The sequence below is a fragment of the Tamandua tetradactyla genome, chromosome 11 (genome assembly GCF_023851605.1).
Source record: "Tamandua tetradactyla isolate mTamTet1 chromosome 11, mTamTet1.pri, whole genome shotgun sequence".
NCBI lineage: Eukaryota > Metazoa > Chordata > Mammalia > Pilosa > Myrmecophagidae > Tamandua > Tamandua tetradactyla.
The window spans coordinates 37,487,778-37,501,163 of record NC_135337.1 but is presented as its reverse complement, the minus strand read 5'-3'; the positions used below and the strand labels follow the sequence as shown (position 1 = coordinate 37,501,163).

The 13,386-nt window shown below is 40.3% G+C and overlaps 1 long non-coding RNA gene across 2 annotated transcripts; it reads right to left on the bottom strand.

Annotated features, from left to right (window-relative positions):
• Positions 1-1,470: 1,470 nt before the first annotated feature.
• LOC143649474 (uncharacterized) lies at positions 1,471-13,061 on the bottom strand. 2 transcript variants are annotated; one of them, XR_013159026.1, is made up of 4 exons: positions 13,012-13,061; positions 10,561-10,768; positions 7,381-7,547; positions 1,471-1,662 (listed from the first exon to the last, which is right to left on the bottom strand). It is a non-coding gene; the product is annotated as an uncharacterized LOC143649474 (long non-coding RNA). The 2 variants fall into 2 exon arrangements; XR_013159027.1 differs by lacking the exons at positions 1,471-1,662; positions 7,381-7,547 and adding an exon at positions 10,283-10,450.
• Between the last annotated feature and the right edge of the window lie 325 nt (positions 13,062-13,386).

Sequence of the window (13,386 nt, the reverse complement as noted above, 5' to 3'; positions counted from 1 at the left end):
AAGTTTGGTGTAAAGAATGGAGAATGGGGATACTATAGGAAGAAATGTGGAATGCAGGGAAGAGGAGCTTGTTTCAGGAGATAATGAGTTCACTTTTAGACAAGTTGAAGGTTGCTTTTTAAATAAACTTCAATGATTAGATTGTGTGTTAAATGATAACAAAAGCATTCAAGGTGCTTTCAGGCATTTGGAAAAACATATGAAACAGGAGTATGGGTGTGGATGACTGGATAGGCTCAAGCTTCTACCTGTTTGAGACACATCCCAGATGTGTCTGTGGTTAATCAACTGCCTTGTAAACTCCCAGAGATTATGGATTCTGCCTGGAAGCCAAAGGAAAGGTTTGAAGGATGAAATGATCCACTTGATTTAATTGACCATGAGATTTCCTAAGGCTTTGGTGTTTAATTTCAATCTCCTATTAACCACATTAAGTTAATTTTTAATGGTTTTTGACTGATGGTGAGTGATTCACAAACAAAGCCATCCTGATGGGCTGCCTGAACATCAGATTCTTACCATGACTGACTTGACCTTCTTTCCCTGCACTGTAGGACATCAGTGGTCAGGGCACACACCCACACCCACACCCACACACCCACACCCACACCCACACACCCACACCCACACACACACATATACTTCTGGCCATTCTGTATGTTCTTATATCACCAGTGTATCCTGCGCACTCAATATACAGCCAAAACAGTGGTTCGTATCACAGCACACCTTGCCCACTTAACAGACAAGGAACACAAGCACTTGACTCTTCCCAAGTCATGAGCCAAGTTCAAACCATAACTCAGAACTCTAGACATCAGTCATTTCTCCAGGTCATGAAGGTCATGAAGGCCATTCCTTCTTTGGGACTCCAAGCAAACTCATAAACAAACAACTCCCCCAGCACTCCTAAACAGCTTGAGGGGCATTAACTCTATATTCCATAGGAAATGCTTACAGATAGTTACAGTAAGTTTCCCCAAATAAAAGCACAAACAGTTTCCCTCACATTTATTTGTTGTGATAGCTACAGGACTAAGAAGAAGCACATATCATCTTGGGGGTACAGAGTACACAAGGAATGAATTTTGCCCATTTTAATAAATATCATGAAGCACAGTTAGCTCGGAATCCTACAGAGTCCACTTGGCATATTTATAAAGCTCAGAACTCACACCAGTGCATCAGGATGGTTTAGGATTTGGGGAACAGGTTCCCCTAATGACAAATAGCATAATTAGGCATAATGTCTTAAGTGAACATATTAGCTCGGGTTTTTAACAGTGTGCAAGCCTTGGCTTCTGCAATAACAACCTAATCTCGTGTGGGAGCCATCCCAAGCTTCACTTGAGCACAGGCACTGCTCCTCCACCCGCAGATAAAACTCGGGATGGTTTTATTTATATCATCCTTGTTAGTCATGCAGTCTGTGTGCAAACAAAACAACATTGCTCTTATCTCCTTGGAAAGTTTAATTCATTAGCAATTAAAAGCTGGTGCAGAAAGAGGGCCAGGCATGAAGAAGACATTCTTCCTAGCACCGAAGACTCGGACAGAGACATCTGTGGGGCAGCTCTCACTGATAACAGCACCAAGACATTTGCAGAATTACTTCACTGCCTTGTTTCTAATAAATCGTTTACCCGTGTAAGAATTATCCTGCTGTAATTAAATAAGATAATATAGTCAACAATCTCTTCGAAAGTGCCTTGTTGAAACTTGCTGTCTTGGGCGCTCGCCAGAGCCTATTCCTGCCTCCTGCTCCCCGCCCTACTTGCGTGTTTTTGAGGGGAGGTTGCCTCTGGGCCTTGATCACGTTTGCTGTGGCAGAGTTGTTAGTGGGAGGGATGGCTGGTTCTGGCAGCTGGTTAAAGCCTCAGGATTGAGTGAGTTCTGTTAGGAACGTGGATGGGCCTGGCCACTTTCTTTGCCATCTTTAGATCCAGCCAACCTGGACTGCTCTATCAAAAAGTCATCCTCACCCATGTTTCTGGGGTGTGAGGGGTCAAGTTTATTTATTTTCCAAAGTTTTAATAATTGAAGTAAGATTCACCTAGCATAAAGTAACCATTGTCAAGTGTACTATTCAGTAACCTTTAGGACATTCACCATCACCTCCCCCTAGTTTCCAAACATTTCGCTCACCCCCAAAAGAAACCCTGAACCTGATAAGCAGTTGTTCCCTATTTCCCCTTCTTCCCATCCCCTGGCAACCATAATTCATCTTTCCTAGATTTATTTTTAAATGTCTTTTTATTTTTCTTTAGGAGGTAGAACAGGTGGAAAACCTGAGACCTGAGGGCTACACCCAGGACAGGGAATCAGAAACAAAAACGTTCCTCCTCTGTGCTTTGGCAGTTTCCATTGGAAAAGGACAGAAGGTGGGACTCTATGCACCTGAGAGGGCCCTCTGGGTTTAGAGCCCCTTGAGTTTTGCTTGAACTTGTAGTAAGCAATAAATTAATTTGTTTGTTTGGAATTGCATGGGTCAGCTTGTTACTTGAATAAACCCTTTGCTTTCAATTGCATAGCTTTATATAGGCCAGCCTCAGAGCTGTAGAAAGAATTTGTGCTAAAATTAATAAGTAAAGCTCTGGAAATAGGTTAGATCTCAAGTAAATAAGATAAATAATACAGCAATAAAACATCTTAGGGTTAGAGGGGACTTCATTTGGTACAAACTTTGTCCACTCTTAAGTGAGTATGAAAGAGTTAAATCTAAAAAACCCAGCAAGGCAGGTAGCAGAAGTTTTAATCCCAGCTGGTACCCCTGGGGGTGAGAGGAAGAGATATTTGATAGTCCAAAGCAGAAAGTAAATATAGAATAAATTACTTCTCTGCAATTGGGGAGATTATTTCAAGTAGATTGCAACTTGGAAATCTCTCACTTCTTTTCCAAACCTAGGGTGACTTGTAAATCCCTCATCGTGACCTCAAGGCAGCACTGAGGGAAGGAAGGAACTATGCCTGAGCTTTCAAGGGCAGCTACAGCTGGTGTATTTTGTAAAGTCAAAGCTAAACATCTTTAATACTCACATTACTCAGATCTGTGCAGTAGTTAACAGGAACAGAAATACAGAAAGGCATAAAATGTGGTCAATAGAAGCACAGCACTTTAAAAATCTAAACTGTTGCACGTTTAGACAGGGAAACAGAAAACTTTTTGCAGTTAATGTAATAGCTCTCATTCAAGTAGGCAACCAGTTGGATTTGAAAAGTTGTGGAAAAAGCTGGGAGCGGCTCTGTTTGAGACATCTGAAAAGATTATAAATTCTGTTATAAATTTTTCATATAATGAGCCATTTTCTTAGCAGTGTCCATGTTTCCTTCCTAGTGCTACCCCTTGGTGCCAGTATAAATATACCCCAATCCTGCTTCCACATGGCAGCCTTTCTAATACTTGTTTCCTCTTCTTAAATGTAGACTCTAGAATCAGAAAACCCTGGTTAATAATCATGGCTACTCGCTATCTATCTCCTTTCTGACTTTGGGAAATTTTCCTAGTCTCTCTGAGTCTCTGTTTTCTTATTTTTGAAATGGGAATAATAATAGTAATTTGCCTCATAAGCAAAATGTTGTTAGAATCAAGTGAGAAAATGTATGTAAAGCATTTGGCACTCACTTCTTTGTTATAATTGTGATGATAATTACACATAATAAATTATTTCTCACATGACATAATGTTTAGGCTCCTCACCATTCTATTTTTCTCTAAGTCAGTTGAGAGGTCAGAATTGAATGGAATATTCCAGGTATGTTTTGATCAGTGGAAAGTGGACTATCATCTCCCTCTCTCTAGGTTCTAGATTTCTATTGATGCAGCCTAAGGTTACAGTATTATGTTTTTCTGTATTTGTTTTATCTTTTTTTGGGGGGGGTGCTTTGAATGGCAACCACAATCAAAATGCTCAATCATATCTTTCTCCCTCTGTTGTACTTTGGTATTTAGTTTTAGACTCAGGTGCAGGACCTTAAATTTGTCCCTGCTATATGTGATCTTTCTAACCCTGCGAGCCATTTTTCATTCATTCATTTATTGTGAAAAATTTTTATGTTTACTATGGGCCAGGCATAGTGCCAGTTATTTGTTGCATTGAGATGTTTTTAATTCATTGGAGTTTCAGTGAAGCACGATTTCTCTACCTTCATCCAAATTGTTGTGTATCATTTTGAATAGTACAGGACTCAAGGCAGAGACCTAAGGAAAGTCGTTAGAAAATTTCTTCAAGGTTGATTCAGCATCATGAATTCGAGTTGTGGTATCATTCAGTACAAATTATTGTTCAGCTTGACCAACAGGAAATCTTGAGACCATCTCAGAATCCTTGTTCAAGTCAAGATTCACTATATTTGTCTAATTGCCTAATTTAATATTCCAGTCAAAATAAGATTAATCTGATGAGATTGTTTTTCTATGAAATAAGGGTAGGTCACGCTTTTTAGAGGACATCCTTTTATAATGCATTGTAGAATTTTGGAGAATGTAAGTCCAAACAGAATCTAATGCTCAAAACATGACAACTGTGAGTGTCTGTTTAGGTGCTCACTCCCACCTGGTGTAGCGTGGCGAGAGTGTTGGTGAGATAGTGTGAAGTTTTCCCTAGGTAAAGGTCTACTGAGGGCATGGCCTTTACCTCTGTGGTGGGGAATTTGCTTTATATTTTACCCAGCTTTGTACATGTATCTATCCCCTATTCGGTTCTCTGTGGTCAGGCTCATAGTTTTGCTGTTTCCTATTTCCTGTACACAACTCCGGGACACCTTGTAGGCGACCCGTAACTGTTTTTGAAGTTAACTTTCTCAAGGCTTATTTGTGAATCTAATGTCTCACCTATTACAATTAAAGAAAAAGGATACCTCCCTTTTCAGAGGTATGGCAAACAAAGAAGATGTCTATAGGTCTCAGGGTATTTCTGGATACTTTTAAGGAGGCTTCTTTAGAAGAGATGTCCCCTTAGACTGTGGGAAACCCTGAAATGATTAGCAACAGAGTCCAATGAACAAGAAGCTGTGATATAACTTTCTCAAAATATTAGAAAGTTAGTAATCTTTTTTTTTTTTTTCCTTTTTCATTAAGAGAATTTTGGAATTCTAGGGGGAAACTATTGCTTGTTAAAAAAATCATCATCCCAATTGCCTTTGAAAGAAACTATCCTTTCCTTAAATTTGTTCAAGTTAAGGGGTTGCTTCTCAGGACTTCTCAGAAGGTAAGCATTTTCTCTTTATAGCAGCATCCTCAGTGTCTAGCACAGTGCTGGGTGGAGAGGAGGAACTCAATAAATGTTTATTGAATGAATAAGTAATATTTGTGAAAATGCTTTGTAGACTATGAAATGTTGTACAAATGAGATGATGATGATAATGATATTATGATGATGATGATGGTTTATGAGGCTCAGAAATTGAAGTGGGACTCTTTCTTAACATTCTGTACATACAAGCACACACACATACACACAATATCTTTAAATAGTGGCTACATTGTTTTCAAGGGGAAAGATATTGGGAAACTGAGCTACATTTAGAAATTTAAATCAAAACATGCCTGCCCACTTTTTTATTGCTGGTTGCTCCATTTGCTTTTCTGGCTTCTCTTGGCAAATACCTATTCATATACTGAATATTATTGTCCTTAGTTCCTCCCATATCTTTCCATTACAATTACCTTTAGTCTGTCAGGCAGTCTTGACTTAGATTTTCCTACTGTTAGACTGTCAGCCTTTCAAGGAAGCAACTTTTAAAATCAGTTTCATTGAAAGCACTTGAACCAGAAGTCAAATGGCATGATGTAAACCAATAGTTCCTCAACGAAGAAATGAAACGCCTCAGTAATGACAAGTAAGGAATCTAACCTATTGACACCAATTTGGTTATACTGTATTGATTCTTGCAAAAATATTATGGCAGAGAGAGCCACAGATACTCTACTGATCAGATTGCAAGTATACTTCCTGGCAAAGACAGAGATAGCGGAGAAATACAAGAGTGTGATCACCTGATATTAGTTGTCCCCCACTGATTCAAGTATTTTCCTTGATCAGGAGTAGAGAAGCTATGGACTACATGAGGTCACGGCTAAATGTTTAACTCAGCATAATCTGGAGATGCAACTGGTGAGTTCAGCATGTCAGAATTGGGCGATAATGACCCAAAAAAGCTGGTCCTACTTCTTTCTCAGTTTCAATTAATAGAACAGTTTAAGAAGCAATCACAATTCCAAAGGTTCCTGAAAACTTCTTGGTTTTTTATTTGGGGTTTCACGGTCTTTTGAGATATATTCCAGATTTTTTTTTTGACCGTTTCAATTTTTCTCAAGTACACGGGTAGAAGTGGTGGTGGATTGGGTGGGGTGGGTGAGATTTCCCAGGCCTTCCATCTGATCTGAGCTAAATATGCCAGGAGGAGACCGCAGATAAACCAAGGCAGTTCTACATATGGCAGCTTCCAATCAGCTCAGCGGGGACTCGACAGCTATCACACTGTGTTGCTCTCATCCTTCTGGACAGTTGGCAAACCCGGAGTTCCTGGATGGAATGGGTTTAGGGGAGCAATCGGGAAGGGAGGGAGGATCAGAGGTCCTGTCTCAGAGCTGCTTTGACTCTCAAATGTAAAGTCTTTCCTTAGCTTGAATGATATATTTTAAAGTGTGCAGACCAAGATTATGGAGATGGATGCTAAGGAAGCACCAGGTCACCCTTGGGTCTTGCCCGCAGCACCTAGCTTTGGTAAACTCTGCAAAGCCTCCATGGTGTTGTATGGAGCACTATGTTTTTTTTCTGAGAGTCTGAATTTGTGTTTTTCAAAGTGTTGTTTCTACTGGACTAGACTATCAGGGCTGGGGATCGGGAGGGTTTGAAGGGAAGAATCTGCATTTTTAATAAGTAATTTGGATGGAGCTAATGCACGGTAAAGCTTGGAATCAGTACCTATAAAAAGAACTCCAAGACCACCTTATCCTTCAGCCATATGGAATTTCTTCTTCATCCTCTCACTTTCTTCACTTTTTGGTTTTGATTTCTAGCTCCTCATAGTCTTTTGAGGCATGAATACTTCTTCTGCATTACTTTCTCCATTGCAACTTGGAAGTCACGGCTCAAAATTTTTCACATTCTGTCTAGTAAGATCACTCATACTCATAGCATGTGGTGTTGGCAGCTGCCTTAGGCAAGAAGAAAAAATAAGGAGAATAATACTAATATATATTTGAATAATGCTCTATAATTCACAGTTAAACTGAATTAAATGGCACAGTAAAATTCACGCAAATTCCCAATTAGATCACATTATCTCAATAATTTTTGCAATTTGCTGTCAAAATAGATAATATTATTCCTATTTTATAGATGAGGAAATTGAGGCTCAGAGAAGACAACGACTTACCTTCGGTCAGGTGACCAGTAAATGGAAGAATTTGACCTGGAGTGGAGGTCTTCTGACTCCTAATCCATTGATTCTGGCACATTCCATCAGGTGGCTTCCCCAGGGGCTTTCTTGAGCATAACTTGTATGTTGATATCCTCTCTCCTGGAATCTGATCTTTGTGATTCCTTTGGAAAAATCTCCATTTAAATTGTCATGGACATCAACTTGTTGAGTGAAAATCTCAAGAAAGGTACTTCTGAGCTGGTTTAGCTCTTACCTTACCTGCCAGCTTTATTTTAGGCCTGCACGTTTTTGAAACAGCTTTCACTCCTCTTCCTACCTTGTCAGTGTATTGCTCCAGAGTGTATGAATCTAAGAGTCCCCCCAAATCCTCCCTCTCAGATCTGATTATGCTACATTTATAGACACATCTATGCATATTCTCTTATAGATTTTATACTGCTTAAATTTGATTATTTTGACTCAATCTCTGTAAGTTCATGTTCTTTTATTAAAATCCTTGAATTAAGGGAGTAAAAGGGACCTTGGAGACCCTGTGTAGATCTCTCTGACGACAGACACAAAAGGCATCTGTCCTGCCTTGGCTTGTGTCCTTCTTGTGATAGCGGCACTTTATCAGGGGACACAGCTGATGATAACTCGACCCCTGCCTTTGTCACATAATTATTCCTTTATGTTGGACTGAAAACTTCAATCTCTATTTTTTTACACCTTGGTCCTTGTTTCTATCTTTTGATCAAAGCAAATATCTTGTCCCTTTTCTATGCGATATATTATAGTTTTCATTTTTATATTAATATAATATAAATATGTTGTATTTGAGTCATTGATCATATAGATTTCCAGAACTGGGAGTCAAATACATATGAGGCTGCAGGCAAGGGATGGGTGAGACCATCTGGCCAGATAGGCTTGATGAGAGGTGAAGAAGCCCGTGGAGTAGAAAACACTTGGGGAGAAGACATAGAAAGAGGAAACTGTGAAGGATATTGGGAAGACTATCAAAAGAAACCAGAGTTGAAGATAAGAAGGGAAGAAAGAGTTCTTTGTTTCTTTTATTTTAAATTTGGAATCATTGAATCTCTGTTTACTTTTGTTAGTCACCTGCAGCATTTAAACTCTCTCTCCCTTCATTGTCTCCTATGCTCCAAGTCAAGAAGATGATGGCTTTGAATCTGAAAATTGGTCACTGGAGCATTCAAAGTAAAGTTTAAGGGTCCAAATTAGTGTCTCTGAATTAGGTCAGAGTCAATCTCAGAATTTGACTGAGAGTTCAAAAAGTACACAGTTCTTTGACAGAGACTATGAAATTCTGTTTCAGTATAGATCTATGGCAGGGCCTTACCACATGTTTTGAAAACAAATAAACAAGTAAATGAAAAAACAAAACCTACACAACTGCCTAGGTGCTTCTGATGTGCATACTGAGTGAGACACTAATACAGATTAAAATAAAAATGAAAAATTTTTCCTACATTTCTGAAGATGATGCCAGACAGATTTCAAACTTTATGAAAAATAGACTGAGATTCTGCCCCCCACCACCTTTATTTTGGATATTTTGGGATCCAATAAACACAGTCTAAGTTTAGTATTATTACCTTTTTATTAGTAGTAGTTCTTTTGAAAATGATGGTTGCCCTGGTAGCTTTTTGAGGTGTTTCTGCTCCTTCTCTCTGCAAGGGCCTCCCTTGGCCAACAGACATTGTTCCTCTCTGAATTTCAGGACATCAGTCTGAAGCTAGCTATCAAAGCTTACAGCAATCACTCATGTTGACCATCACATTATTCTTTGTGAGATGGGAGAAAACCCCTGTTTTCTCAAATGCTCTATCTGCTGAGAATTAGGAACCATTTATATATAATAAAGAACTATCACTCTTGAGGAAGTATACTCTTCCATCTTGTGGAAGAGAACTTGTGACATTGAACTTGATAAAAACCATCATTTTCACAAGCTCAAATAACAAGTCTTCTCCATCCCCTCCCACTTCTGTAGGTTCAGGTGTGAACAACTGGAGGCGATGAGACTGGAAAGAAGGCACCACGGCTTTTAGGCTAAAATGCAGCAAGGCCAACCAGAGTAATCAAATTCTTTATAAAAACAATGACTTGTGACACTTTAACTCAGATATGCAAAGGAAATTCTAACATGGTCTTTATTCATTTCTAGAAAAATTTTAAAACATTTCTGCTTTGTGTTTTTTGGGAAAGGGGAGTAATAGGTTCTTGAGAATAACCAGAACAGTCAGACTCTGTTCATTTAGTTTCAGGTGAATATATTAGCGCTATTATACGTGATGCTTAAAATGTCACATTGGGGAGGAGCATGTGAGTACGGGAGGAATGTCTAAAATGTCACAGTGGGAAGGGGTATGCGCGTATGAGGGGCTGGGAGTGACCTGCCCTGAAAGTTACCTGATCTGCCTGATTCGTACTAAATGAACTGGTTTCTCTACTTGAAAGGTGGTGAGGAGACACTGCCCTGCTCAAAATGATATTTCATCCAGGTGCCTTGGTGTCTGACATTCCATTTTTAACGATTCATTCTATTGGCTTCCTTTCTCTGTCTTAAAATGGAAATTCTCTTGGTTTGTGCAGAACCCAAAACTAATTTATGAAGCTACATACACTAAAGGTGGTTGCTGGCCTTGATTTCCAAAGGAAAAGAGGGACTAGTAGAACTTGGAGAAGCTTGGAAGTGTATGAGTGGGAATGAAGGGGAAGGTTTGCTAAGGGGAGCGGGGGAGGGGGGGATGTGGATTACCGAAGGAGGAGGTCAGGGGTGACAGACCACATTTTATCCACTTGGGAATTTTGAATGGGGCCAACTCTGCCCACTCGGAACTACCTGATAACAAAACAAACCAAAATAAAATAAAACAAAATGTATCTTTGAGAGCTGGTTTAATCTACTTCACTATTAAGGTAGTTAAACCTGGCCAAGACTTAAAATCCTGGAGTAGGGTGCGTTGATTAGCACTGCAATCATAAGCATCATTCGTAAATGGTGATTTATTTGGGCACGGAGGCTCCATCATTAATGTATGAAGGGAACCTTTCAAAACTAAAATGCAAAGGGCAGAAAACAGTGTTGGTCTTTTATACCATTTTCTCATTTTTGAGGTAAACAGAGAGCCTGAGTTATGAAGTATTGAAAGATTATTTTGCTCCTACCTTCAGTTGTCTTCTTTTCACTTACAAGAAGCTTTTAGCCCAAAGACCATTTGAGGGGGCCCTGGTTCTCCCATGTTTAACTCATGGGCCCTTCATTTCTGCTAGGCTGGGCTTGCATTTCAATCCACCAGGTCTCAGGAGGGAAATCATTCGAGTGGCCTCACCATGGGCAGACAAGAGTCCCTGGTTATGTTCCCAAAATGCTGGGCTGTTCAACGTAAGCAAGTGTCTCTGTTTTAGTGTAGGAAAGTTATGAGGTTGTAGGTGAGCACTCAAATATCTTGGTGAAGTTGTTCGAGTGTGTGGGGAGCCCTCACCCCTGCTGTTGCTGGGGAGACCAGGCTGTCGTTTGCATGAACCTTCAGAATTCATCCCTGATTAAAATAAGCTATGTAGGTGGAGTTCTGGTTGGTGAGAAGGGTACAGATTCCCAGGGTGCGCTGGAATTTTTCTCCTGCTGATGCTGGGAGGCTGCGGGGAAGGCACAGAATGGTGTGCTGGCCAAATCAGCCAGCTATTTGTTCCCCCAATAAGTCTGTTTTTAGACACCTGACTTGACTCTGAAAGTGAGTGGGAGGCTGTTTTCCCTCATTGTTTTTGCATCTTGGCTTTCATGTCACTACACAAACATTCAGCCCACAAATTTCTGTTATCTAATCAGGTGCATCAGTCCGTGGTGGAGATGAGAGGGGAGGAACGCCCCTCTGACTCAGATTTTGCACAAACAAAACTCAGCCTTGTTAGCAAAGGCAAGGAGGAGCACTGGCGGCTGCTCAGATCAGATCTTTCTCCTCACAATCTGTGGACTAGTGCAAATGGGTGAGGAGTTTTAGTGGCAAGATAAGCAATGCGAAGGTCCCAGTTTGGTATGCTAAATAAAATTAAAATGTCAATATTTACACATGACCTTCAAGCCTCTTACACTCCTATTTTCTTAGCATTCAGTGCAGACTGCATTTTCTTTAGTCCGGTACCAACAGCTTGGAAATTCAGTTAGAGGACATAACCCAAATGTTCTCCAAATGTTGCTTCCAAATGGTCAGCTTTAAAAGTGCTGTTTTAAGGCATACAACCTTTCTGCATTGAGAGAAGGCGGTTGCTTTGCCTACCCAAATGCACAGGAATTATCTGAAGATTAAAACCACTGATGATAAAGATAGTTCCACGTAGCACACTCTAATTTGCTGATAACTAAAACACAAGAGGCCCTTTTACAGGCTTCTTGAAGCCTTACTACTGTGTATTGCACATTCAACCTCTGCTTGTGTGCTGACACAAACAAATAAACGCTATCATAACGGTTGAAATGTAGTTAGAAACACAATTGAGAACATCTGTATTGTAAGCAGAAATAAATTAGAAATACTGAAGTGGTTTGTAGCTGTGAAAACGAAGGAATAAAAAAAATAGCCCACAGTACCTGGATTAAGCAGTTATAAATAATGGATAAAGCAAAAATCTCATTACCCCCTGTGTAAACTACCCCCTCCAATGAAATATATTTTATGAATGTAGTAACACTGTAATAACCAAAGCATTTGTTTTTCCCCGCAAACTTTCTATTCCATAACTGTGAGATTGTTTAGATTTACACGATCAGGGCAAAACATTCCCGAGTTTACCGGTTTTGGTCTCTTTCTTGTGACCTTCAGCTCTAGGACTCTGTGCAGCCACATGGTTTACTATTTATCGGAATGCTGCTTTGCACACGCGAACGTTTCCCCAAATACAACCAGACAAAAACAGAGGTGAGACACAGAGCCCCTCAGCCGTCGAGGAGTAGACCTTGGAACTTTTCCATTGCAGAAAGAGGACAGGCTCTACCTGTGCAGGTCAGAAACGTCTGGAATGGTTCCCAGAGTCCAGCCTGCCCTGACGATGGAATGGATCACATCACTGATATCACTCAAATCTGACATGCTGCCACAGTAGTGACAGTTGCCAGAGGAGTGAGCTTTCTCCAACCAAGGTGTGGGGCTTGCTTACAGGGGTGGCCCCCAAGTTCTGCCCTCAGTGCTACCCTCAGCCTAGCCAGGAGCTAGAGGGAATGTGATTCTTGGGCCTGTCCTTCTTTAATTTCTTGGTTCCTTTTTCTTTCATAAAACCCTGCTTGGACTCTGGGATATCAAGGAACCTAGCCGTATGCTGATGGGCCAACATGGCTCTGGAGTCGTGTTAGGTATCTCCTGGGTTAGGCAATGTGAACACTATATCCGTAAGAGGTACTAGGGCAAGAAGAATGCAGAGAGAGCTGTCCTAATAAGATATTTTATGACATAGGAACCGCCTTATGCCTAATCCTCTCCTACCTCAAATATTGAATGATTGCTTCTGAGATTATAATTGATTGAGGAACAGATATGCTGTCTCTCTTAACTTCCTTGAAATGATTCCTAAGTGAACCACACAGATAGCAGCACAGAGAGCTGCCTGATTAGGGGATGCTGTTACCTGCATTACCTGCACCCAGGTTGCATTCCTGCCCATCCCATTGAGATAGAATGGTGGCTAAGCAGCTAAGCAGAGTGACCCGATTAGATCCCATTCTATTGTGAAGTCACTTTTGGAGTCACAGTCAGAAAGTTTGAAAATATGGAATAGTGGGGAAGATAACTGGATTGTGATTCAGAATCCCACTTCCCCAGCAGTTATCTGGGTAATTTTTAGATCAATTTCTGAGCCTCAGTTATATAGGAGATGGGGATCATTTTACCTTATCCTTTTTCCTGCAGTAAGACTCAAATAAGGCAATGTAAACAAAGGTTCTTTTTTACAGCTGAAAGCATTATTGAATGGCATGGTGTTATTAGTAAAAGAAAATATCTG